The following is a 27,959-nucleotide window of genomic DNA, read 5'->3' as shown; positions in this document are numbered from 1 at the left end:
AGAAAATAGTCAACAGGGTTGACAGCTGCCTGAGGAATAATTCCTGAGCCCCACAAGAACCCTACTGCAGACAAAATTGTCTTGGGGAAGGCAAGAGTTTCACCAATTATTCTGGTTGAGGCTGAAAGAGCAGAAGTTCTTTATCTAAGGAAACAGTTTTGAAATGTTTCCCAAGTGCCCTGCATTTCTAGCTCAAGCACCTGCAACCTTCTTCCCATTCTTTCTTTACCTTTTCTCTTTCCCCCCACCCTCCCCCTTTTATTTATTGGTCTTTTTCTTTCTCCCTCCCATCCTTTTCTCATAATATTATTAAGTTGAACATCAGGCAAGGAAAACAAATGCTTGACATTAGATGATTCCATTTGGTGTTGCTAGAAGATGACCCAAACTTCCTCTCCTTGAGGGGGCTCAGGTGGTCTTCCAACATCATGGCCAGCAGGTATCAGTGCCGCTCATGAACCTAGTCTGACCACTCTGCTTATAAATCTGATCTGTCATCAAGGTGAGATTCTGTCCTCAAGGCCAACAAAATGATGTATCTCTTCTACCAGATCCTCAGTGTTTACATGGATAGAGAAGGGAACACCTGAAGTTGAAAGGGAAAGTTATTCTTCATATTTAAGGGACAGGGGAACCTCAGGATAAACCTGAAACCACAAAACCACAAGGATCATTTACTACAGTTTAATGGGAGAATGTTTAATCTATTTTTTAAAACGGTGGTAAGAACATGTCACCTCGCTTTCTTCAGTATGCCTTCTATCCTAACACTTATTTGTGTGACCTACTGCAATGTTCCTGAAGAAACCTGCAGGTGTTCTAAAGGTGCCTCCACTTGACACCGCATAGATGTGGTTTTCCCCAAATTCTCTCACTCGCCCACCAGAGCCTTCCAGAAAATGGACCTAGCTTTGCTTATCTTTGAATGTTTAGCCCAATTCCTGGCAAATAGTAAATGGTCAATAAATATTTGAACTTAAAGGTCGCTTTTGTGAGGTGTGTTTTTTTAATAAATTCCAAAAGTAATTGATTGTCTGGAGGCAGATTACTTGACTTTGTCCCCATTTTGTACCCTCTACTCTAGACAGGCTGACATTCACCCACTCAGCAAACACGATCCTCTTTTCCACTTCCTGACTATCCCTCATATTTTTTACCCCTATTAAGAGACTGTGCAAGGTATTTTATAATTAATCTGCTAGTCAGCTATTTTACTTACAAAGTAATTTTGCAAAGAAGAATAACTTTATAGATGCGCTTAAATTTAAGTTAATCTATATAATTTTTTGAAACCATTTGAATCTGTTACAACAAAATGGGTAAGATCTTAGTAAGGAGGTGAATTTCACACTGGTTATATTTTATTTAAATTAAGCTCCTATGGCAAAAATAATATGATGTATTGTTTATTTTTTGTAATATAAATTAACTCAAAACTTAGCAGATTAAAACAATAAATGTTTGCTATCTGACACAATTTCTGAGAGTAAGGAGTCTGGGAGTGGCTTAGGGGAGTGCTTCTGGTCCAAGGTCTCACATGGAGTTACAGTTAAGATGGCAGCCAAGACTGTGGAAGGCTGAGGGCAGCTGGTGTGCCTGCTTCCCCAGAATGCTCTCTCAGCATGGTAGGAGGTTTCATTTCTTTGCTGGCTATCAGAGGGAAGCCTCAGTGCCTTATCAGATGGATTTGTTAGAAGGAGAAGGTAGACATTTTTGCGTGGTAGGGTCTATTTTCTCTGAAATAAGAAACAAAGTTACCAGCTAAGAATCAAAGCAAGGAAAATGTGGTGGAAATTAGAGAGAGGATAAAAGGTATACATGATTGATCTATAAAAGTAGGAGAGTGAATATAATGGGGAAATGGAGAAAATTATTTAGGTAACCCTGGGCAGATGACTTAAGGTGAATTATCGCAGATTTAAATATCTGTCAGAACAGTTGTGTGATTTTCTGTCTTCATAGTCATCTGCTCAGGTGCAGGTACAGAGTACATGAAAGACCAGATTTAAATGGGTTGTTTTTGCTAGTCCACAGTGAGAGGGAGGGAAGAGCTGGGGGTATACATGAGATGTATTTGTAATGACTGGCCATGGGGATTAAAATGGTTAAGTAGGTGACTGAAAATATGAGAGAGATGAGGAAAAGTGAAAAGTAGGGTAGGATCAGGAGTTTGTGAAAAGGTACTAAGGGCTTTGAGAAATCCCTGGAGTTGGGGCAGTAAAGGAAGAAAGCTAAAAGGATGACAGGTATGTGTTAAAGATTAGAAAGGTCTAGGCTGATCATGGGAGTGGATGTCTCAGAGTGGAGGATGAGACGTTTGGACAAGAGTCAAGGATCTGGAAGCCAGTTTAAATTTTTTTTTAATGTTTATTTATTTTTGAGAGAAAGAGAGACACAGCATGCGCTGGTGAAGGGGCAGAGAGAGGGAGACACAGAATCCAAAGCAGGCTCCAGGCTCTGAGCTGTCAGCACAGAGCCTGAAGCGGAGCTTGAACTCACAAGCTGCGAGATCATTACCTGAGCCAAACTCTGATGCTTAACCAACTGAGCCACCCAGGCGCCCCTGGAAGCCAGTTTATTGGAGAAATCATTAGTAAGGATGTCAAAGTCCCAGCATCAAATTTTGGGAGTGAAGATATCAATGAAGGGAGAAATGGGAATATTGACCAAAGCACTTAGAGTTCAGTGGGTCTCCTTAGTAACCAGACGGTGGGTTCCAGACTGATGGAGAGTTGGCAATACACAGTGGGAGCAGGTATAGAGGGAATAATGTTCTTTTCATTTAACACACAGTCTGATGAGGCACCCGTGAGACATCCAAATGGAGATGTCTAGGAGGCAGCTGGATAAACAGGACTGGTGTTCAAAGGAGATCATCACAATGGAGTCATATATTTGAATATCCCCAGCATAGAGAAGGCAGTGGCAGTTATGAGAATAAACAAGGTCAACATGGGAAAACACACAGACATGGGAGAGACAAGAAAGACGGGAAGAATGCTGAAGGACAAGAACATTTCAATGATATGCAAAGGAACAGGGAGAAAAAGTAGGAATAAATGAACAGAGGTAGGAGAAGTCTCAGAAGAGAATGGCTTCATAAAAACTAACACTTGGCTCTCTGTTGGGGGATACCAAACCAAAAGGCTAAGGTGAGTTTGAGGGGATAATAAGGACACTTAAAAAAAAGGTAAGTGAGAAGAAACTGGTTTTAAGCAGTCAGGAGTGACTGAATAAATAGATGGATAATTTGAGAGTCTCACCATCTTCATTTTTTTTCCTGATCTTTCCTTTGCAAAAGCTAAATCATCAGCCTATATTAGAAAGACAAGTGATGAGGCTGGCTATGACATACTGTTGTAGCCACGACTTGTCACACTTAGGGACCAGGTGGATTTCCATAGTGCTGGTGTCTAGAAATACGGTGCTGAGTTTCATCAGACCATGTCATCTCAGCAAACAGTGATGCTGTCATTTGTTTCGGAGCACTGAGTTCAGTGTGTTCCCTTATGAATCCTGCTGAGGTGCTCTGAAATGTCAGCATAAACTGGTGACAGAAGGCCATAGATATCCATTCCCTGCTGTATTTCTTTAGTATTTCATATGCTATCACATAGTCTGAGTTATGGATTAAAACCCAGTAAACTCCAGTTTTCAGATTGTCATGAATACTAATATTCAAACATGGATGTATAACATTCTGAAGAAGGTCTAAGGAGATTATTAGGTGTTAATACGCAAAGCCAATTTGTTTGGGGTCTGTAAGCTCCATCTTTCTCAGGTGTCAGATTTGGTCTTAAAACTTCACGTATTTAAGGGGCACCTGGGTGACTCAGTCGGTTGAGCGTCTGACTTCGGCTCAGGTCATGATCTCACGGTCTGTGAGTTCCAGCCCCATGTCGGGCTCTGTGCTGACAGCTCAGAGCCTGGAGCCTGCTTCAGATTCTGTGTCTCCCTCTCTCTTTGCCCCTCCCCCACTCATGCTCTGTCTCTCTCTGTCTCAGAAATAAATAAACATTAAAAAAAACAACCACATATTTCAGGTTTACTGACACTATTCTCTTGGAACTCTTGTTCAAAGGTACTTTAGGATATATAAACAAATATGGTTTCAATTTGAAGTCAACCCTAAAATATCTGGAAAAGTCCTGTGAATTCTCCAGGAAGTCCCCAAACAAACTAGTTCAAGTTAGGACAATAACCACACTAAATTCACTCATAAGCCTGAAGTACATAAGAAAACATAGCTTGCAAATTTGTTATGTCATTACCATATGAAACACTGACAATTGCCCTCCAAATAAAAGGTGCACCACAGGATAACATTCTTTAATGAAAGATTAATACCAGACATTAAAGCGTTAATATCATTTAACAGATACACATGTAAAAACTATTTAAGGAGTTAGTGGCCTTTCTAATTAATAAATATATTTTCAAGTAGTGCAGTCCATGGAAAATATTTCTATTTTAAACCCATGGAAAACAATGTTTTTAAGTATTGGAGAAAACAATTTGACTCACTTTCTTTGACATGTAGAAACTGAACAACACGTCTTTCCTTTTTAAGAAATTACTGTTGTATTTACTCAAGAGAATTATTTGACCCTGAATTTTGCTCAGTTTTTGAGTAGATTCTCGACATATAAGCATTTTCCTTACAATTGCACTGATTTTTCAAGACTAAATTTCTTGGAGTCTGCATATTTTCATCTGCACAGTCATAAGACACACAACTCAGATTCCCTTTTTACTGAATTTTGATGAAAAACAAAACGTTTTTATGTGGAAACTTGAACTAAACTGTCTCTACAATCCAGTTTTACTAAAAACAGTCTGTATCCTAGAGAACAATATTATTCTTGATTAACAGATACAGCTGTCTGATTAGGCTGGTTTCTAAAAGTCGGGCTCCTCTCTGATGGGATATGGCAAGTGAGACATTTTCAGAGTGCACTGCACTCTTAAAAGTAGGTAGAAGGACGATAGACAAGAAGCAGGAAATCCTAAGTGCTGGATTAATATAATGACACAAAAGTGATCTCACACATACATTTTCTACAACAGCTCCAGGAATGTTCTGCTATTTATAGGCTGGAGTTCTAATTACTGTCCATTAACTTGAAGATCCCTACCCTGACCAATCACTGGTCCTATCCTCCACTCCATTATAGTTAATCCTCTTTGTCCTTCAAGTAGCTGACAGAGCTTGAAAGTAGCAAGTCTCATTTTACAATGTATTTATCTGTTTTTATGTCTACCACCCTGACCAAAATGAGATCCCCTACAGCAAAAAGATGACCTTACTAATTTTGTATCGCCAGAACCTAATAGGGTTTACATTGGGAAAACCTCCATAATGCCTGTATAATAAGACACATATTATGTCTGTGGGGGGAGGGGAGGTGCCTGGGTGTCTCAGTCGGTTAAGCATCTGACTTTGGCTCAGGTCATGATCTCACAGTTTGTGAGTTGGAGCTCCGGCGTCAGGCTCAGTGATGACAGCTGCTTCAGATTCTGTGTCTCTCTCTCTCTCTCTCTGCCCCACCCCCATTTGTGCTCTGTCTCTCAAAAATAAATAAATGTTGAAAAAAAAAAAAAGCAAATTGTGTCTGTGTGTGTATGTGTATGTGAGAGAGAGGGCATATACACACACATATATGCATACACTCAAGCATACACATGTGCACACATTATATAACAATATATGTAAATATATTTATAATGGGATACTAAAATACAGAACTTTCTGACTCAGTTTTAACTAAAGCTATAAGACAACAGGTAGCAACAATCTCCTATGCTAAATCACCTTAAAAGGACATTCAGAAACAATCAAAAACTCTAATTTCCCGAGACATGGCCCCTTATAGCCACATTAAGTCTATTTAAGCACTAAAGCAGGAGAGAAGAAGAAGAGAGAAATTAAGGAGAAGTTTACTTTAGAGGGAGTCCTCAGGGTTTTGCGTCCACATAGGGAGGATGATGGAGACTTTTATCTCATCTCACACATTGTGAGGGGACCTTTGAAGAAATCACTCGGAGAAGAGGATATGTGGTGCCTGAATTTTGAGGATGCAATGGAGGGATGTCTGGCTCATGGGTGCGGTGTTGGCTGAAGACTTATGTGGCACTGGAGCAGAGGACACCATTTGGGAATAAGTGCATTTCCACAAGGTCAGGCTAAGGTGTGTGTTCACCAGCTGTATAAATCGCAGGAGGGACATCAGGTGAGGATTGTTTTCAATACTACTCTCCAGGAGGGCTTCCTGTACAGGGCAAGGGGACCTTGGCAAAAAGAGGCATAATATTAAGAGTAGGCATCTTCTGATGTCAGCCAAGGCATGGCACCCTGATATCAAGAGTATTGTAGTCAGAGACATGAAGAGGGAAATCTGAAGAGGCTCACCAAGAAGGCGAGTATCAGCCATGGCCAAAGACATTCAACGCCGGATACATGAGTTTCAGTCAAGTGTAATCTGTTTTGCCAGACTGCAAACAAGAAGGAGCCCAGGGAGGCCAAAAGCTGGGCAAATAAAGTCAGAAGCAACAGGTAGGGATGCAAAGAATTGGAAAAGAAGCTTACCAAGGCCCTTTTTCTCCCCTGCAGGAATACAACTGGAAGCAAGCCCTATAGTTAGGACAGAGAGAACCTTGAACTTGGAATAAAGCTGAGATATTCAATTATCACTCTGAACTGCATATTTTAATTAGTAAATGGAGACTTTTTTGACAGCACACATGACCAGAGGATTCTGATTTTTCAAGAAGCCCCAAAAGTCATGAAACCACTCCAAAATGTTATATGAGAGGGAAATAAAACAGTCTCCCACAGTAGGTTTTAGCAGTCAAGAGGGGAAAAATAAATTTGCATTCTGATTGTATCCTAGGAGTCCTAACTGCTCAGTGTAAACTCTACACATATGATTCTCACTCAGTGTGGGGAGATACATTCCTGTGTAGTCCTAGAACTTAAGAAATTTACTTAAATTATTTCTCCTCCAAGAAGCTATTCATAATTATGTTTAATCTCTCCACTAGCCCTCTACAGACAAACTACTCTTACATTTGTATGTGCATACTAATAAGTTTTTAGAGCATTACTATCATCTGTAAAATCTACCTGTGTTTATTTTATTCGTGAATCGAATAATATAAATTATTTTAAAATAAAAATTTAATTAACTATTAAGAGGGAGGACCAAGACATTCTCTAACCAAAACCTTGGTCCTCTTGATCCTGAATAAGTGGCTTCAGATAATTATAGGGTGCTCACTACAGGAGATGTTTTGTAGAAAAAAATATTCAGGCCGACACACTTCCTACAATACTGCTTTCCTAGATTCTGAGCTCACACTTTCTTATCACTGCTTACCATCCTGTGTTTGTTTTTTTTCCTCCTAATTCACACATTGTTATCATTTAATGAAACAAATCTATAACCCCAAAACATTTGAGATAAACAAAGCTGATAATTCCAGAACTTAAAAAAAACTTGAATCTTAACATGATTTTAGGATACGAATTTTGATTCCTTTAAAACATTATACACACAATACACACACACACACACACACACACACACACACACACACACACACACACACTTTGCCAGAGAATGTAACTACAAACATTCTGTTTTAAAGTATTTCTCAAAGGATTTGTTTCGTAAAGAAAGCATCTACTTTGCATATAATCTTAGTGCTGAGGCTACATGTCTTCCCTGGGGAAATAATTCTAATACACAATTCACTTCCCAGACATGTTTCTTGTGTTTCATCTTTTAATTCAATCTTTCTGTTTTCTGTCCCATTGTAACAATACGAATCCAGCTCCCCCTGGTTTTTATATCACTTAAGTTAACCTTACGGTTGCTTCATAAAACTTATCATCTCCACAAACTTTCTCCAGCCCAACTACCTCCAATTTCCAACTAAAGTGAAAAACTAGAAATAAACAAAAATTTATCTGCAGGCAGACAGAAATATAGTTTAGCCACAGAACAAATCTCCAAACTAAAGAAATAGGTTAAATATTTTGGGGGAAGAAGCTTATCATGATGCTGAAAGACCACTCTAATTTCTCAGGGGTTCAGGCTTCATGCAATATGGAGTATACTAACACATCTGCCAGACTTATGCCTCTTAAATATTTCTCTGTTAAATGCCCCTAGATTACAATGAATCTCTCTGAGGTTAAACAATCATTATTGCTTATGATTCTCAGTTATTGAAAATGATACATGTTAATGAGGGAAAAATTATATCTCCTCTTGCTTTATTTTGTATACTTAGGGTATAACACAATGCCTGGTATATACTGTTGCATTTTTGAATTATTTTTTTTTTAATTAAAGGAAAGCAAAACAGCGTAATAAAGAAAACAATGTAATAAAAGCTTTCAAATCCCAATACACAAAATAATCAGTTATATTTTAGAGAATTGCCCCCTAGGCATCTCTTCATGTATTTTTATGATATGTATATTTTATATCACATTTAAGAATGAAATTGCATAAAGTGTATATACATTTATACTGTTTCCACAGTTTCATTTAAACAGGATCCCATTACACAAAGGAGCCACTTTCACTCAACAATGGACGATGGTCAAGTTTTTGGCATCCCTAAGGCAGGGTTGGACCTAGGCAAAACTGTAAATTTCTCCTGAGGTTTTTCAGCTTCTCTCCTTTCCTTCTTTCTCTACTGTCCCATATAAACCTAGTGTCACATAAGGATCTAATATAGACACTGTTTTGTCATTGCTGTTGTTTAAAAAACAGAAGTGATGTCATACCCTTACGTGACAAATAGTAACATGCCTCTTCCAAGCCTTCATTTTTTGGGCCTTCCATACCTCTTAGAGCCTTGCTTATTTTTGTCTTCAATGGCACATACAGTATTCTTTCTCAATTAGTCTTTAGAGATGAGGATAACAATTTGTTTAAGCAAATGAACTTTATAAATAGAATATCATTTTAAAAGCAGTTGTCCACATGCCTCATCATTACTAAAAGAAAATAGGTATAGGTCAAATAGCTAATTATATCTACGTCACCTATCCCTTAGATTAAGTAAAATTGTATTCATGTGACTTTGGTCATTCATATTTTCAGCCTTATTTAATTGTAGTGTTAAAGTGTCTAACCATCACCACCCATCCCATTGAGGGCATGTCAGGCAACAGCAGCCTTCGGTCTATTCTTAGGGTACTCGATACATACACTATTACTGCAGACCCACTATGCTGTGTGCTCTTCCATTCTAGTACCTTTCTCTCTTCACTACAGCTTTTTAAAAATTTTTTTAAACATTTATTTATTTTTGAGAGACAGAAATAGACAGAGTATGAGCAGAGGAGGAGTAGAGAGAAAGGGAGACACAGAATTCGAAGCAGGCTGCAGGCTCCGAGCTGTCAGCACAGAGCTGGAGGCAGGGCTCAAACTCACAAACTGCGAGATCATGACCTGAGCCAAAGTCAGACGCTTAACCGACTGAGCCACCCAGATGCACCCCTTCACTATAACTTTTGACAGAACTAGTGCTTTATTCTTCTTTGTTTCTCAGCATCTAACACAATGCCAGGTCCAAAATACATACCAGAAATGTTTTTGCTAAATGGATGAAATCACCTCCCAAAGACGTATACATCTCATGTATAAGCTGACTGTTTTCAGTGAAATGCGTATATTCTCTTATTATCTTATTATCTTAAACTGGGACCACTACTATGTAGTATATTCCACTGAGAATACAGCTGTTTTCCTTCTGGCAAACAGGTAAAATGACAAACTAGGCAGAATTCCTGCAATAATTTGAGAGATGATAAATATTCACCAAAAAAGAGAAAAAGCAATGCACTAACAGAGGCAAATATGCCATGATTAAAGTGAAAGCCAAAGGTGTTTTAAGGTGACCTCAAGGGAAACATGAGCCCTCAAAGAGGGAAAATTGATCTTTTCTGCACTGAAGCTGAAAAATCAAAGGGAACTACGGAAAGTTAGATCATTCAAAACCACGGCAATCCTGAAATAATCATGAAGATAGAAATTCTGCAACAGAAAAAAGAAGTGCAGCATTGATTCTTCTGAACCTTAATTAAAGTCAGTGGGGCTGATTTGGGAAAGACATGGTAGCATTTCTGTAGTGGAAGTGTGTCCCTAACTAAGACGCTTCATGAAAATGAAAAGTTGAAGATCAGTTCTGAGAACTGCAAACAAAAAGCTTGACCATTTTAGCTTTGGAAATCTGTTGAGCAAAGAATTGGCCCATGCCCACTAGAAGGCAAAGGTATACCCTATGGAATATTCTCATACCTCAGACCTTCACCTAGTGAGTCTCAATCTGAGATGAAGCAATCGAGGACTCCAGATAGAAATCATTTCTCGCCAATGAAAGGCACTGATTCCACAGTTGAGATTTTGCCCTCAACACATGATGGTCTCTAGATTAGTTCCTTATCTCTTGAGAATTGCCTGCAAGAGCTCTTTTACCTTAGATTTACTATTAGCTATGCAAATCTACATAGGTCAACAAGCTCCAAACCTGACAGAAATTGGATGAGCCCTAATGAAATCAAATTGCGGAAAAATTACGTTATGTCTTAAATGATACCCATGGCACTGGGAATGTATTTTTTCAAAATCCTCTGCTCTCTGCCCAGAATGTACCATGATGTGAATAATGAAAATGAATAATGCGAAGTGAAATGCAATACACCATTTGCACATCAGTAACAGTTTTCTTCCTCAGACTGCTTGAGTTTGGAAATTACAGACAAGGCTGTTTAAAATCCAGACCAACAGTAGCATTAAATTGGAATAGAGGCAAACTGGAATTGGTGCCCATGAGTAATGGTGCTATGTTGAGTCATCAGAAGAGAAACAATAATGAAGATTCATAATGAATGGTGGCAACATACATGGCAAGTGACTAGTTTGAAAGATACCATGACAGACAGCAGTGAAATTTCTTGGTTCACCCCAGGACAACACATTTGGGAGGTGCTGTGAACTTAATATTTGAGCTAGCATTTTCAAAGAGTTTGGAACTAAAAACTTGAAGAGACTTTTTGATTATGAGCAAGACTTTTCCTGACCTGTGAGCCCCTTCATTATAATTTGGTCAAAACCACTTCAGCAAGGTCATGCTCCTAACGTTCCTTTTATGCTCAGGTGAGAAAAGGGCTTTGAAGGCACAGCTTATTTTAATCTTAGTAAGAGAGCCAAGAAATACTGGAGACTGGAGGTTAAGTCCTTCTTTGAACAAAATGAAAACTCCAAAATCTATTTTTACAATTAATGATTTCATTGTCCCATAGACTTATAAAATGATAGCTATCCTCAACTGCTCTTCTCTACATGTCCTTTCAAACATGTAGCATATTCCGTAAAGAACACTGCACATCTGCTCTTAAAAGAAATGACTTTAATTGCTGAGCTGCTAATGGGGCGTTTTCTCCTGTTGAATTTCCATCCATCTGCACACTCTGATTATCACATCCTCTTCAGATCTTGTCTATTTCAACCTCTTTTCCTAAATGACCATCATTAATCCTATCCATGGTCTCTCTAAATATGGGAAATGAGTCTGGAGTAATAGCAGTGCCTGATTATGCTGCCATCATCCCTTAGGGGGAAAAAGATTAAAGTTTCAAACTTCTCCCCCAAACAAACAAACAACTGCCACCACCACCACAACAATAAAACCTCCAAACTGGGCAGACAGACACTGGAACCTGGTGGGGGAAAAAAAGCCTGCAGACAGCTTGAAATTACAAAGACAAGTTTACACTTGGTAGACAATTCTAGACTCTAAGAGAATATGAAACTATTTCCTGGAGTATAGGAACTTCTCTGCAGCTTGTGGCAGAGAATTATACAAATCACATACCCAAGGGAATGCTCTCACTTCTTTTGGAATAGAGAGTGCACAGGTCAAAGCAAAATAAACACTAACGTAAATTTATTATATCCTTACATGCCCTAACCCTTAAGTGTCATGGACAAATTGTGAATCAACTAGAGTTTGTAAAAGTCACAAATAGAAGAGGTTGAGACAGACAGACAGACAGACAGACAGAAAGAAAGAAAGAAAGAAAGAAAGAAAGAAAGAAAGAAAGAAAGAAAGAAACAGAAGAAAGAGAGAAGAAAAAAGAGGGAGGAAGACTTTTATTAGCTGCTCTTTGACATGTAGTTTAGTTTTTATGGTAACTGCTAAAGTGAGTATTTCAGGGGAAATGGCACCCTGTTCATATGCAATTTTTACCTAAGACCTACATTATTTTTCTGTATTGATAATGAAAATAATACATTTACATGACAAAAAAGAACTTTGGACACTTGTATCAGGATTCCAATAAGAAAGTATGTTAATGCAAAACTGTTGGGAAGAACTGTGGGAGCAAATGTTAGTGAAGTTACTTCCACCAATGCTGGATGCCTGCAGCACCAAAGTGGTTGATCCTTACCAGTTCAATGGGAGTTTCTGTGAACTTGACTTCTGCTTTGCACCCGTGAGGTCCTTGGTAATTTGCCGGAGAATTATGACTTCTATGCCACCTTCCAAATCTCATGAGAGTCTGTCTCACTGGCAGACACTAAACCAAAAATTAGGGAAGAGATTCTGGCAAATAGAGATATAGCTTCTTTCCCTGCAATCCAGAAAAGGATACAGGAAAATTTGGAAATAAGTATTTGTTGTATAGAAATGCAGGTGGTTGAGTAAATAATTAAAGAATTCTTGCCTTGTCAGTATAGAGCATTTCCAACCTACATGGAAAATAAAAATGTAAGTAAAACAAGATTTTTTGTTTTAAAAGAAGATTTTGCTGTGTTATTTGAACATTTAGCAGCTCTAAGCTAATGTAGCCTCAATGACTGACTTCATGAAAGGTTCCTACCAGTATGAGCTATGACTGGCTAGACATTTAGCTAGGTTCCAATTTTCTCATCTATATTAATCATAGTCTTTCTCTGAATTCTGTAGTGATTTTGACTTGTCTTTCCCTTAACATATTGAAATTACAATTCAGTTTTGCTTCCTTAAGATTGTTTACCCTAATAAGCTTGATTTTGGGTTCCCAATCTTTTCACTCATGTGTTATACAGATCCTGGGTCTATTCTAAAGATGGTTAATGACACTTCTGAGAATGGGTCTTAGCAATTTAACTCTCAAGCCTGATTCTCCTTATTTCTTAGATTATTGCTTCTTCATGTGCATCAGTATCTTGAAGCATTCTGTTGACTGATTCTGCAACATTCCTAATGTTTCCATATTTTCACTGGTTTTCTTTAATTAGCAATTATGCTCTTAAGACATAAGCAACTGATATAGTCCACAGACTGGAAAAAAAAAAAAGCTATGTTCTAGTTTCTCAATAAAAGGTAATAAAATTTCTGGAACTGTGATTAAAATATCCTGCCACCAAAAAACAGTGACAGTTCTAAAATATAAATAGTCAATTAATTTTTTGGTGTAAGGAAATATCATTGTTTTAATACTATAATAATTTTCCATGAAAACTCCACTGTATATTTTATTGCTGTATAAATTTCAGCTAATGCAATACTTAGGATAAAATATAAGTGTACCATAACAATTAATTTCAAGTACCTCTGATACTGGAAGTTTCTGTTAAAACTATAACTACTAATAACATACTCCAATAACAATGCTGTTGGCTGGAAAGCACCCTATGGTAAGCATGGCCAAGGACAGACTGATGTTCCTTGGTTTAGAGCTCACAGAGGTCATGACGTCACTCCACATCACTGGTTTTCCTTTGCCTGGCTAAAAAAATCACATCAAAACTCATGAGCATATGGCACCTCAACAGGAATTGTGCTGATGTGCTTTGCACAACAGCCTGGAAGTTCAGCAGGTACAACATTGTGTGGAATTGTTTTTTATCAACTACGTAAATAGCTGTAACTAGCTAATAACTAGCTGTAGCTAGTACTGATAACTAGCTCCTTCATTTCTCTCATTCAGCACATGGGGCCCCAAGGGGGCTTGTAAAATATAGAATTAGACATGGACTCCATAGCCAGTAATAAAAAATTGGGGTTTATTATTTGTAAAAACCTCATACTTATTTTTATGAATTTTTTAAAAATAGGAACAGCAGCTTTTATAAGTATGAGAAGAAAGGGCATCTGAGAGGTACTCATTCGGAAAATGTAGGCCATAATGTACATCTATGAGATATGTAAATTTCTGCCTACATTTACACTTCTCACCATTTGGTTCACTTCTTTTACTAAGAGCATGCTCTTTAGGCTTCTGTTAAAGAGATTCTCAAGGCCACAGGAGCACAGTTTGCTAGGAATTGGGATCCCTGAGGGAATAAGATTGAGCATGAGTAACTTTTAAAAGTCTGAGCATCTAGGATGTTGGCCTGAGCTCAAGGATATGATGCCTGGGTAGATCCCCAGATTGAAGGCAGCCTGAAAACTGGGGTCACCCAGATGAGCTCATTTAAGGTAAGAATGGAGGGGAAAGGGGCTGAAGAAGAGTTCAATTCACATTTCTGCCTACAGCCAACGCCGAGTGAAGAAAATACTGAAAAAAGGAAAAGTTGAATGTGACAAAGGAGAAGATATAAGAAGAAGGCGATCATGAAAATACCATACCCTATTTTCCAGAGCCCTTAACTTATCCATATTCTATTTGCAGACATCAACTTGTAATTCAATGCTTGTGCCTCTAGCAAGATTTCACAGTAGAATGCTTAATAAGAATCTTATTACTGGGGCACCTGGGTGGTTTAGTAGGTTGACTCTTGATTTCCGCTCAAGTCATGATCTCACAGTTCATGAGTTCGAGCCCCACATCAGGCTCTGTGCTGACAGTGCAGAACTTGCTTGGGATTCTCTCTCTTTCCCCCTCCTCTCTCTGCCCCAACCCTGCTTGCAAGCTCTCTCTCTCTCAAAATAAATAAACTTAAAAAATTTTTAAAAATAATCTTATTACCCAATAGGTACTGTTAACAGCAATTTTAATAAAGTAAATGTCATTATTTATACCTTGAGCACATTGTAATGCATGTTTAGGGACAGAATATTTGATTATGAGCTTATAGCTATGCCTTATACATATGTATTCACATCCAGAATGAAAGTGAGCATTGCCATTGATTAACTAGTTAAAATGCAATTAAGTTTCTATGCTTGCTAATTAATTATATTGATCAATACCTCATTAACAGTTCCAAGTACAGCAAACAGGTACTCTTAGGGAGCTGAGCTGGGAAGGGCATAGAGTGGGCATTTAATGACTAAACATCAAAACCTTGCCCAGATTAAAAAAAAAAAAAGACGATCTGCATCTCCAGTAAAGCAGCTATTATCACTTTAGAGGAAAGGGCTTGAGTCGGGCTGAAAGGGTCAGCCATATTTGAGCTTGACTAGAACACAGAGTAGGTTTTTATTTTTCTTAATGAATATTCTTGTTGATACGTCCAAATTTACAAACAGCAGATTTTAAAAATGAATCTCACTACTTTCAAAGAATCGTGCAAAAGGGCCTCACCCTGTTTGTAGTACTGTGATGAATTGTGCAAGTGTCATTGGAAATAGAAAGGGCACTTGTCCTGGAAATGGAATCACTCATCTCTATTTCATCAGTACAGAGCTCTGAAGGTGAGAATAGGAAATCTGAAATATGAAAGGTCTCAGGCTCTCATTGACTGCCAAGGGTCTAGCTACTCTCCTAGCTTCCCAATCAGGGACACCTAGTTATATTATAGTTACCTCAGGATACTATTTTCACTTGGCTGGAAGAAGCTCAGAGTTCTTACGAGGTTAGGATCTGTAAATATAAACAAATAAGCATCTCATAATACAGGTTGTGTTCCTTTAACTAAATTATTTTAATATATGTCTTTGTGAAATCTAAAGGCAAAAAGAACTTTTTATAGGTTTACTTAAAGACAATCATATTAACCAGGTGAGCTTGATCGGGACATTGAGTCATTATCTTGGTGCCCTAACTAAGTAAGCAAAGTTTTTAAAAATAGCACCCAAACTAGGACACTTTCCATCTTAAGTGACACAGTACTGTTTGATGTGTGTTAAAAAGACAACAATAAAAAAAACTAATAGGAGCAATAATGGTCCAAATTTACAACTACATTTTAAACAAGTGGGTCACAGTTACCATTGGATATGATTCATTGGCCCTCCAAAAAGGTCTTATGTCTAAACTAATAAACTGACTTGTACCAGCCCAAGCTCATCTGGTTGGTATCTCATAAATTCCTCCTGACTTTCCATGGGTTTTCCACCTTTGCCTGAGACCTGCACACCGACCCTGTTTAGTTACGGCTCTCCACAGTCTGTGCCTGGTCCCGTCCATACTCACTGGCCAGGACTGGGTCCTCTCATAACCTCCTGGCAGGGAATTATTGGCCCATTTCCAAGATTTGGTCAGGCTACTCCCAGTTCAATGCTAGGAATGCCCTCACCCTAATTCACACTCATACTAGAAAATAAATTCTACTTTTGCCAGTCAGGTTTCAAGGGCCACATTGTTTTAGAATCTTACCACATTCTTACGGTTAAAATATTTAATGTTATCATACTCTTGACTTCTCAAGAACTTGGCGAATGCACAGAAAAATGTATATAACTATCAAGGTTCATCTGTCTTTAATTTAACTTTATTAACAAGCTTGAGTGATAGAATTATTATGCTTTTGTGCTAATAAATCCTACCTGGCAATAGCAAAGTACATATTAATTAGACTATAGCATAATATTGATTTAGATAATCTGCCGCTAACAACCCTTATTTTCCCTGCTACTTTGTCAGCATCGGAATTGTTTTGCTAGTCTAACTTCCAACACAACAGATTGCTTTTGTAGTCATTGAAAAAAGACTTTACAATGCATTTATTGCCATCTAAATAACCCCTTTGTGGTCTTTAAAAATTGGATTCAAACAGAAAGAAAATAATAATGTCTCTCTTCTAATTGGCTTCAGGTGCAGCATTTATTTTAAACTTGAACTTCCTTGTACTGAACACAGTAATCGGTTATAAAAAAAGTATAGGATTATTATCCTGGTGGCATCTTTTATTTTTAAATCCTTTTAAAGAATAGCTCATCTTGAATGATGCAGATACACCCAGCGGAGGTAGTCTGAAGCCAAACTCCTATATCTCAAGGAAATCACAGACTAGCACACATTTAATTGCAGGACTAGATCCTCAGGTCACCATCAGAATTCATCTTTCATCCCATCCCAAGCACACATGTTTAGTTAAGAGATTCCTTGAGGGGAGCCTGGGTGGCTCAGTTGACTGAGCGACCAACTCAAGATCTTAGGTCATGATCTTGCAGTTTGAGCCCCATGTTGGGCTTTGCACTGACAGTGCAGAACCTGCTTGGGATTCTCTCTATCCCTCTCTCCCTCTCTGTCCCTCCCCTATTATCTCTGTCTGGCAAAATAAATAAATTAAAAAAAAAAGATTCCTCTATAATTATGAGCCATTTAAATAGACTGATATTCAAAGTGCTTAGGGAATGGTTGACCCAACCTACATGCCTTTCCTCATGCAGACAGGAGCACAGGCAGGGTGAGTGCCATTCTCTTCTCCACTGTTCTTGTCATCAGAACTGGAGATCACCCAGGCACAGATGGGGACAGTGATTTTCCCTTTCTTATATTAACCTCTCCTTAACTCCTTACTTTTCAAACACAAAGGAAATATTAATCGTCTCATTCTCTTTCTAAATAATGTGGCTATGAAATTGACATTCTATCTTATGACTATTCAGAAATACCTCCCCCATATGCAAAGAGTATTGTGAAAAATAATACTTGGACATTCTGTAAATGTTTCAGTGAAAAGACTACATTTAGGAAAATAAAAAAGGCAGCATTTCTCATAACAACATTAGAGCGAATACACTACCATATTAAAGGCTCTTTTTAGTATGCTAACTGTTGAAAATCCTATACATGTGCCATGTGGGCGAGTTCACACTGCTAGAGGAACTTTAACAATCATATTTTCTGGACTTGCTTGGTTTGACATTAAGCAAAATCCACAAAAAATCATATGAATTCATTTGGATATATTAGTTTAAATTGTTTACTTCACCAATTGAACCCTTTGGCTCTCTTAAACTTTAGTAAGATTCTCAAGGGAGAGCTTTGTTGTCTCTATGGATTTCAACACGTGATATAATGCTCCATTTGACAAAATGTGTGACCTAGGTCTCCTTTCAAAGTAATGTACAGCATGAATGAAACACCATTTCTGTAAGGACTTACATTAAGTTTTTACTTAAGGACTGTATATTTCAGAAGTAAAATATATATACCCGTGATTTCAGTATAAGACAGTATAATCCCTTAGAAAATATAAAATTTTACAGCTGTATCACACAGGATAAAAATCTAAATTCCTTAGCAAAGAATACTAAATTCTTTATGATATTGTATATTTCTACCTCCCTAGTCTTATCAGCATCCACTTTCTGCTTTATCCTACATCAAGCCCTAAGGGGTAACTATTCTAAGTCCCCTTAGAAATTTGGGCTTATCTCTAACACGTGTATGACATGTTTAATAAATATTGTTTGATCATATAAGTAAATGATGTTTAGAGAAGTGATCATTTACATATGGTGTGAGTAGAGAAGAGTTAATGGAGGGTGTGGAATTTAGGCAATAAATGGTAGAATGTTGATATAGATGAGGCTAGAGGGCATTTTGAGATATGTCCCAAAAGGCTGGAAATTTCAGTTGCAAAAATTAGACCAAGTCTGATTTCTGCAGAAGAACAAAAGCCAGACTGAGAAAACAGATTGGAACCAGAAAGAGATCATTTATTTTGAAATGTTAGAAATCATCATTGTTGGTATAGTTGCAATATGAGATTATTTTTTTAAGTGCAAAAATTGTAAGCTTAGCTCAAGATTTTGAAAGATTGGATTTTCTTGTATCCAAAAGAAATGGATTCACAAAAAATGCTATTGAGTATAAGGAAATGGATTTTATAATTGGAAAAGTTGGTCAGGGGATTTCAGCAGCCAGGCTATGCATTGCTTTATTTGTCTATGAATTTTTCCCTGGATGTTTCATGCATACATCCTGCTTCCCCACAACATGGTTTGTAATTGTTTCAAAGGCAAAGCCTTTAAATTTCCCATGATATTATGTGCCAAATAAGTGTGTGCTTTTAGTAATAATTAGATATATAATAATGTCATAAGAAGCCATGAAATAAGTTCTTGCTTTTTACACAAAACCATAAACTTTCAAAGAAGGCATACATTTTATAACCATTAACATCAGAAAGGATGAATGAATGAAGTAGGATAAAGATACCTCTAGTTTCTCGTTTTGTAAATTTCTTCTTTATGGCTTCTTTCCCAAAGATGGGGCAGAACTGGATGTGACAAGATTCTGTCGGACTAAGGAAATTTGACCAGACTAGGGGACTAAGTTGATTTGGAGAAAGTTGAGGTTTCCATCTTCTGAACTGTCCTGATATCCTCAAGAAGAATATCATCAATTCGGAAATTGATTTTCACAAATTCTAGAAAGTCCAGCCAAGTATGCAAAATCTACCTTTGTTGTCTGACCACTAACCTTTTTGATTTTTTTTCTAATTTCTTCTTTCTATTGACCCATATGTATTCATGTTCCTTCTGGTTATGGAATGTTCTCCTGTTCAACCACTCCTTCCTTTCCATTCCCAATTATCAATAGGTATTCCTTACTCCAATGAAAAAAAGTTCTACTCTGATTAAAGAGATGGATACTAACATTAAGCAATAATCATTCTTTCCAGAAGACTCTGTATTATAAAAGATTGGCCACTGGTGTAGTCTATGGGGGACAGAGGAGAACAAATAGAACAAGTTTCCCATGGCAGTTCTGTTACCTACTAGAGAGGCAGTTTTTGTTTGTTCACACAAGCATTTTCTCAGATGCTTGGCTACCACACAGTTTTTATGTTTATTTATTATTTCCTGCTTATGCAGCAATAAGTACAAAAATATGAATTTAATATATATATATATAATTGTATAAATCATTATGTTAACTACATACACAATTAGAAGAAACATCCATGTTAACTAGCCGCTGCAAAATAAATTATAAACATATCCTATTATATTCACCGTTTTTGTGTATTACAACATTTCCTTTAACACATCATTTGATTTTTATAAATTTTTCAGTTAATAGACTTTTTAAAAGTCAGTTTATTTATTTCTTTTGAGGGAGAGAGAGAAAGCATGTACATGCAAGTAAGCACAATTGGGGGAGGGGCAGAGAGATTGGGAGAGAGAGTCCCAAGCAGGCTCTGTGCTGTCAACGCAGAGCCCCATGTAGGACTCAATCTCATGAACCGTGACAGCATGACCTAAGCTGAAATCAGGTGTCAGACACTTAACCACCTGAGCCACCCAGGGATTCTTCAGTTAACAGACTTTTCGATTAAAAGCTTTGCATGTTTTGTAAATCAAAAAGTTATTTTTCCCCTAAAACGTATTTGAATATACTTTCTGTTTCACCTTCTCTGTTTCTATACACAAATATTAGTTATATACCTAAATATAACTTTTTTGGGTCTTTCCTTTTCTTCTGTATTCTGGAGACTTTAGAAAAGATAGGTTTATTGATGTATTGACACAATAAACTGCACTTCTGTAAAGCATATAATTTGATAATCTTCAACATACGTACACACCTGGGAAATCTTAACCATAACCAAAATAATAAACATGCCCTTTACCACCAAAGTTTCTTCGTGTCCCTTGGTAATCCTTTCCTTTCCCTTTCTTCATTTTCCTCTTTTCATGTTCAGACAATCACTGAACTTTTTCCATAATGATAGATTAGTTTACATTTCCTTTTATTGAAATCACATGATATGTTACCTTTTGTTATCAGACTTCTTGGACTTATCATAATCACTTATGAGATCTATGTACACTGTTGTGTATATCAATATACACAAGTCTTTGTGGCTGAGTAATTTTTATTATATGAAGATAGCGTAACTGGTTCCACTTCCTTGTCCTCCGGGACTCATTATTGGCTCTCTTCTCTTTCCACCCACAGTCCTATGTCATACGTATTGATCACTCCCATGTCTGATGTCATGTCCCACGTCATTCTCCCCTAACCTGGCCCACAATTCCCATTGTCTATTCAATACATCTTTCTGAATGTACAATGGGTTGATCAAACTTAACATAACCAGGATGAGTACCTCCCCCAAACTGACTGCTCTCCCTCTGTTCCCTTATACTGGATGGATCATGTCACTACCTGGCCTAAAACCCTCCAAAGTTTTTCTCATTGTTATTGGAACGAAAACCAAACTCCTTACATTTGACTACAAGACTGTATGACCAGGTCCCTGTATATGTCCCTAGATTCATCACATCTTATCTTCTCTTCTTCTCACATTAAGCATCCTCAAAGAAATTCCATTTCTAAGCGTCCTCAAAGAAATTCCATTTCTGTACCAAGGCATCCATCCTACCCCAGGGCTTTGGTGCTCACTGTTTGCTTTGTCTCAACCCCTCTTCCACTGGGTGTTTGCAGGGCTGAGTTCTTCTCATCACTCAGTTTTGAACTTAAATATTCCCTCCCCAGATAGCTCTTCTTTGTTCCTGCCCTCCAAACTAAAATAATCTCCCCTTTCTCATCCTGTTTATTTCTTTAATGGCACTCACTGCTGTAACCATTATTGAATTATCTGTTTACTTCATTACATGCTGTTTCCAACTTCTCTAGGATGTGAGACCCTAAAGACAGAGACTCTGCCTGGGCTGTTCAGTGTCATATCCCAACACTTCACACAGGGTCTGTCACATGAGCGCACATGATAGATTATCTATTACATATCTGTATGTATGAACGGGTAAGTATCTCCACCATCTACTCAATAATCCTAGACTGCTATCTTTTCCCTATCCCCATATCTGATTTGTCACTGAGAGTCTGAGCCATAAATTCTAGTTATGGAGCATATTCTATTCATCTTCCCTTCTTCCTCTCCACTATCCTGGCCTTAATTCAGACCTCTTCTCTCCAAAGTGCCTTAATTCAAGATTCTGCTAATTGATTTCTCTAATGCCATTGCAACTCCCTGCAGTTCATTCCTCTATGTTTCTAACACACAAAACAGACTGAGCTCTGCCCTACTTAGATTCGTTCAAGGTACGTGCATTTCAGATTAAAATTCAATTTCAGTACCAGTATATACAATTTCCCATCATGGCTATGTTTTCTTGCTGTGTTTTCCCACCAACCTGTAGCTCTCCACTTAATTCATGTGTAATTCCTAACAGACTAAAACCCCAAAAAGTGCCTTAATTCTCTTTTGTCTTTTTCATGAAGCTTTTTCTTCCTGAATTGCACCTGTCACTTACATTATCCAGAAAAAAGGACTTTCTCCTCATGAAGTCTTGCACATATACATATTATCAGGCACTGGAGCCCAATAGCATAAACCTAACCCAGAGGCCCAATAGCCTTGGTTTATCTGCAGTTGTAATAAGCTGTGTGGTGCTCATTAAGATTCATATACTCTCTGTACCTCAGTTTCCTCTTCTGTAAAATATAAATAAAAAGAACACGGGCTTCATGAGCTAACAGCAAGCATTTGACACAGGACAGTTATTATTATAAATGTGACCACTTCCTCTTTGGTGTCCCCTCTACTCTCTTCCATAGCATCTGCCATCTTCTCCCCACATCAACCTGCAAGACAGCAAATGCTTCCAGAACAGGACTCCTGTCTTTGTATCTCATCATGAAGATAGGCTCAATGAATAATCTGTTAGATAGTGGATACAATTAGCAACGAAATTGCTACCTCAATCTAACTGCTTTGGCACAGAAGGAAGGATTCCTCCCCAACATCAAAAGGATTGCCAAAACTTCTGGCTTATTCCAGGTAATCCCAATTACCTTGTCTGGAAATAGAGCCCAATGAATCCATCTTATGGAAACAAATGGAGCATGCCTTTTCTGCAAATACCCTATGGCACTATTAAATCCATGGGATTCAAATATACAGAGCTTCCTCCATATGCTTTATTAATGAATAAATTTGATGAATGAAGTGGGACTAATTGGGGCAGGTGCTATTTGTGTCTCTATTTTCCCCAAATTTCTGTCTTGGCCCCTAGGGGATCCCTCACTTGCCCCGGCTCAGGATGGCTGTTGGAGGAGCACTTTGGGGCCCTTACTAGCTCCTCTCCTCAGGAGTAGTGGTTCCTAAACTAACTGGTTAGACCCAGGCAACAACTGGTTCCATTTAACTGGAGGTCGGAATCACTGTACCTTAATGGCAGAGTCTGAGGTTGAAGCGTTGCTCATCTCCAGCATCCAGGTGCAAAAGTGAAACTCATTCAGGCAGAAGCTACCAATGTCTTATTCCTACCCTGGTTTCTGCTTCATGTAAGTGGCAGAATAAACTGAGATAAAATTATGCTTCTCAACATTTGCTTTATATTAGATTCTCCTGGGGAACTTTATAATTCCAAAGCCAGGGCCACTCCACAATTAAGTAATTCACTGTTACTTAGGAACTAAGTCAGTCTCTGCAGGTGGAACATAGGCATCAGTGGTTTTTAAAGGCCCCCAGATGATTCTGATGTGCAGGCAAGTTTGAGAAACACTGCCCTAAGAGAAATTAAGCGATATGGTTCAAACCAGAAGACCATTCAAACGTGGCAAAATTGCTCTGTCATTCAAAGTTCAGGAATTGCTAAACTTGGGGTGCCTTAGCCATAGTCAAAGAGAACTCAGGTTCAAGAAGAGCACTTTCAGCATTCTCTCCAGTTACCTGGTGCCTCCAGGGTCCAGAGAAGCCCTAATAACACTACCTCTGCCTACACTGGAAACAGTGATGTCTTCCCTCGGACTTCTCCTAACACAGCGCAGGCAGAAAGTGATGTGGCATCATGGGGGGGAGGGCAGAGAGAAAACACTATGGAGGTTCCTCAAAAACTAAAAACAGATCTACCATATGATCCAGCAATCCCTCTCCTGGTAGATATCCAAAAGAACTGAAATTGGGAATCTGAAGCGATATCCGCACCCCCAGACTCACTGCAGCACTATTCACAATAGGATGTGGAAACCACCTAAGGGTCTATCAACAGATGAATGGATAAAGAAGTGTGGTATATACACACAATGGAGTATTATTCAGCCTTAAAAAGGAGGAAACCCTGCCACCTGCAACCGCATGGATGAACCTGGAGGACCTTATGCTCAGTGAGACAAACCAGACATGGAAGGACAAATACTGTATGATTCCACTTGTATGAGGGATCTAATAGTCAAATAAGTAGACATAGACAAACAGACCCAGAGTAGAATGGTGATTGCCAGACTCTGGCAGAAAGGAGAAAGAAACGGGGGCTGGTGTTCAACCAGTTTCAAGTTTTAGCTATACAGGATGAATAAGCTACACAAAATGAATACATGCTGACATTTGCTGTATAACATTAGTGCCTGTATTAACAATACTATATTATGCACTTAAAAAACTTTGAAAGGGTCAATCTCAAGGTAACTGCTCTTGCCATACACAAAAAAATACTTTCTAAAAGATTTTTTTAATGTTTTCTTTATTTTTGACACAGAGAGAGACAGAGCATGAGCAGGGGAGGGGCAGAGAGAGAGGGAGACAGAGAATCCCAAGGCAGGCTCCAGGCTCTGAGCTGTCAGCACAGGCCTGACGCGGGGCTCGAACTCATGAACCACGAGATCATGACCTGAGCCGAAGCCAGACGCTTAACCGACTGAGCCACCCAGGCGCCCCCCCCCCACCAAAAATACTTTTTTTAAAGAAAGAAGTGTGTCCATATGCTGTCTACTTGGGTACATGGAGTCTGAATGTGGAGTGTAGAAAATCTGTCTAACAGAGGTTTGCTTTGTTTTATTTTTCCAAAATACTTAAATAAGATGCTGGCCCATTACTAAAAGAAAAAAAAATCTGCTTGTGTCATTTACTCAGAGGGAACAAGCCTGAGAAATAAATGAAGAACAGCTGGGGCAGACATGCTAGGTTATCTGCTTTCTCTTTTAAGAAGCAGTTAGAGCTGCTAGGGAAAAGCAGCAGAGATGTCTGGAGAAGAGGGATTATATTGGGAGAAACAAAGAATCACTTGAGGGACTTTTGTGCTCAGAGCAGTAGCTGAAACGTGCTAATGATCAATTTAACACCTGCCATTTTAATTAGCACCTAAGGATAAGCTGAAATTGAGAGAGAGGGCTGGAAACAGTAAAATGGCCTGAGAGGTAGCCCAAGGTCAGAGGGAAAATAAAGAACCATGGTTTATAGAAGCAGGTGATTCTAGTTTGTTAGAGGAAGCACAATTTGTATTTAGGTGTTGTTTTGTTTATTAGTATACCTTTATGGTGGAAAATGTGGAATTTGCAACAGAAGCTAATCTGTGAATTGTCTGAAGAAAATTAGATTCCATGTAAACTTTTTCAAAGATTTCCCTTATATACCAGAGGTTAAAGAATCAAAATAGCAAAGACTGAATGGGACCCAGGCTAGTGTTTCAGGAGTTACACTTCTATGAATTTGAGCTACTATCCAGCTGTGTGGTAGTAGCTAAATATAAACTCCCATTACTTAGAAGCTTGGTGGCTAAAATGTAGCAAAACTCAAATTTAAATAAATCAAATCACATGGAAATAATTATGTGTGTGTGCAGGGGGGTATGTATCACAGTAATTCAAAGTCACATCATAAGCATTCCCAGTGTCACAGACTTTGGGACATATCCTATGTTAAGACTATCAAATGAAGGTCTTAGTTTTGGCTAGTGGGACTGGTCACTTATCTGCTCCAATCTTCCAGGGTCTGTGCAATATTAAACCACCCTGATTGGTACCAAGTCCATTCACACCTCAGTTAAACCGTTCCATGTGGAAATGTGTCTGTCTGAAATCAGGGATCTGTCACCAACTGTGGACCTATACTTAGGAGAGATCATCAAAGCAGTATCATGGTCCTCAGGCTTTCCAAGATCATAAGAATGGAATTGAACCCCCAGTGGGGTTTGGAAAGTCCCTGCTACGCAGCACATATAATGTATGATATGTTCATTGATAAAGTTAAAATGAGAGAATGGTATCAGACACTATCTGAGGACCAAATCCTGGGTGGAGTTGTTCTCCATGTACATTCCTAGGAAAACTAAAATAGATTGATAGACGTTCATAAATGCAGAGGAAGAAAGTGAGACCTGCGGTCACAAAACCACTGAGGGCAGAGCCAAGACTGAACACTTCTCTCTATGCTCATTTCCTAACTCAGACTCTATAGAAACACATCTGGTAGGGTACACATGGCAAGGTTCCTAAATCTATCAATAATTAAAATACACATTGATCATAAATACCACAGAATTTGAGACATCTAAATAAACCATTACTGTAATCATTTTCTAAGAAGACTATCTAAACAAAAAGCAATTAATAATCAAGGCTAAACCTAGTTCTGTAGAAAAATATATGCTTGAACGTGTGATTAAATGTATCTTAAATATATAATGACTGTGTGTCTGATATTGATTTTAAACTTGTTCTACAGTTGCATTTTAATTCAGGTTTTCAGCGTGTTAATACATAGTCTGATGATGGGATACTGACACATTTACATGTGAGTCATATATTTAAAGTTCAGCAAAGGCTGTAGAAGATTGTTCCTTATGAATTACGCTGATCTTTCCATGTACAAGGTGTCCTGGGGCTTTTGTGTTCATTTGTTTGCTTGCTTGCTTTGCTTGGTCAAAATAAGGCAGAAGGCCATTAAAGAAAAAAAATAAATATATGCTGAGCAATAAGAAAAAATAAAAGAGAGAGGTAAGAAAGGAAGGCCCTTGCTTTCTGATCCAGGTAAAAAGCATAGAGCCAAGCACACTAAAGTTAAATTCTGGTCTGTTAACCAAAATAAAATAAAACTCTAAGACCTTTTAATTAATTTTTAAAAACATAACTATCTAGGTAACTTGTACCATTTCCTTTTCTTGAGCTGTTTTAAATATACAGGACATGCTTGGAAGACTCAATACTGCTTCTTGTTCTAGTATCTATGTGATACTCAATAATTGCCACAATTTTCTTTGTAAGAATAAGAATGAGAGCAGTAGGACTCCAGAGTTTACAAAGGCATATCTCATCATATTCTTTGTGAGTGATGCCCTTGTTTGCTTTGGCTCAGATCCAGACATATCAGGAATTTAGAAGAACAATAATAGATCATCTAGTAGAGTTCCTTCTTCTCAATTTATTTTGCTTCTGTTTTATTTTTCAAAGACAATACCTGAAATGAGCAAATAAATCAATATACAGGAATCAAAAAGTTATCTGTTAGTATAATTTTATATAATAAATGTTGCCAAAAAATGGTGATATATATTTGTATATATATTAAAATTTTTAATACTATATATATGTATATACTGTATAATATGTATATACATGTATGTACTGTATAATACTGTATATATATATATATATATATATATATAACCTGTTACAATATGAAAGTAAAAGTCCTTTTCCAACCCTATAATTTTGAGAGCTCTTTTCTGTTCTTTGATTCATTTTGACCAGAGAAATTCTTGCTTATAACAAGTAAGTCTAGTGGAAGTGAAAATTCCGTATTTTTGGGTGAATCATTTGTTTAAGAAATTACCTTAAAAAAATAATAATTGTACACAACAAAGACTTACACAGCACATGTTTTACTTAGGTCAAAGTGCAGGTAATTTTTTACTAAAACGAGAAAAAAGAATAAGTGTTTTAAAAATATTGGAAAGAAATGCTTTGGCCCAGCATTTATGTGCTCTGTAAGTAGAAATAACACATCTTCTCTTTCAACAATGGAGGTGCCATATGGATTAGTATATCTAAGAAGATTCTGAAAGCGCCAAAAATATTACAAAACTCTTTA

At 37.8% G+C, this 27,959-nt stretch overlaps 1 long non-coding RNA gene across 2 annotated transcripts in view; it reads right to left on the bottom strand.

The window, feature by feature from the left end:
* Window positions 1–276: 276 nt before the first annotated feature.
* Window positions 277–27,959, bottom strand: part of LOC122236612 — a 227,966-nt gene continuing 200,283 nt past the window's right edge. For both annotated transcript variants that reach the window (XR_006214702.1, XR_006214699.1), the window contains 3 exons: window positions 15,754–15,811; window positions 12,470–12,652; window positions 277–586 (listed from right to left, as the gene is read on the bottom strand). This is a non-coding gene — a long non-coding RNA (uncharacterized LOC122236612). The remainder of the gene's footprint in view (window positions 587–12,469; window positions 12,653–15,753; window positions 15,812–27,959) is intronic.

The sequence above is a fragment of the Panthera tigris genome, chromosome A1 (genome assembly GCF_018350195.1).
Source record: "Panthera tigris isolate Pti1 chromosome A1, P.tigris_Pti1_mat1.1, whole genome shotgun sequence".
NCBI classification, from domain to species: Eukaryota; Metazoa; Chordata; class Mammalia; order Carnivora; family Felidae; genus Panthera; species Panthera tigris.
The sequence above is the reverse complement of the archived record's forward strand: the minus strand, read 5'-3'. Positions and strand labels throughout refer to the sequence as shown.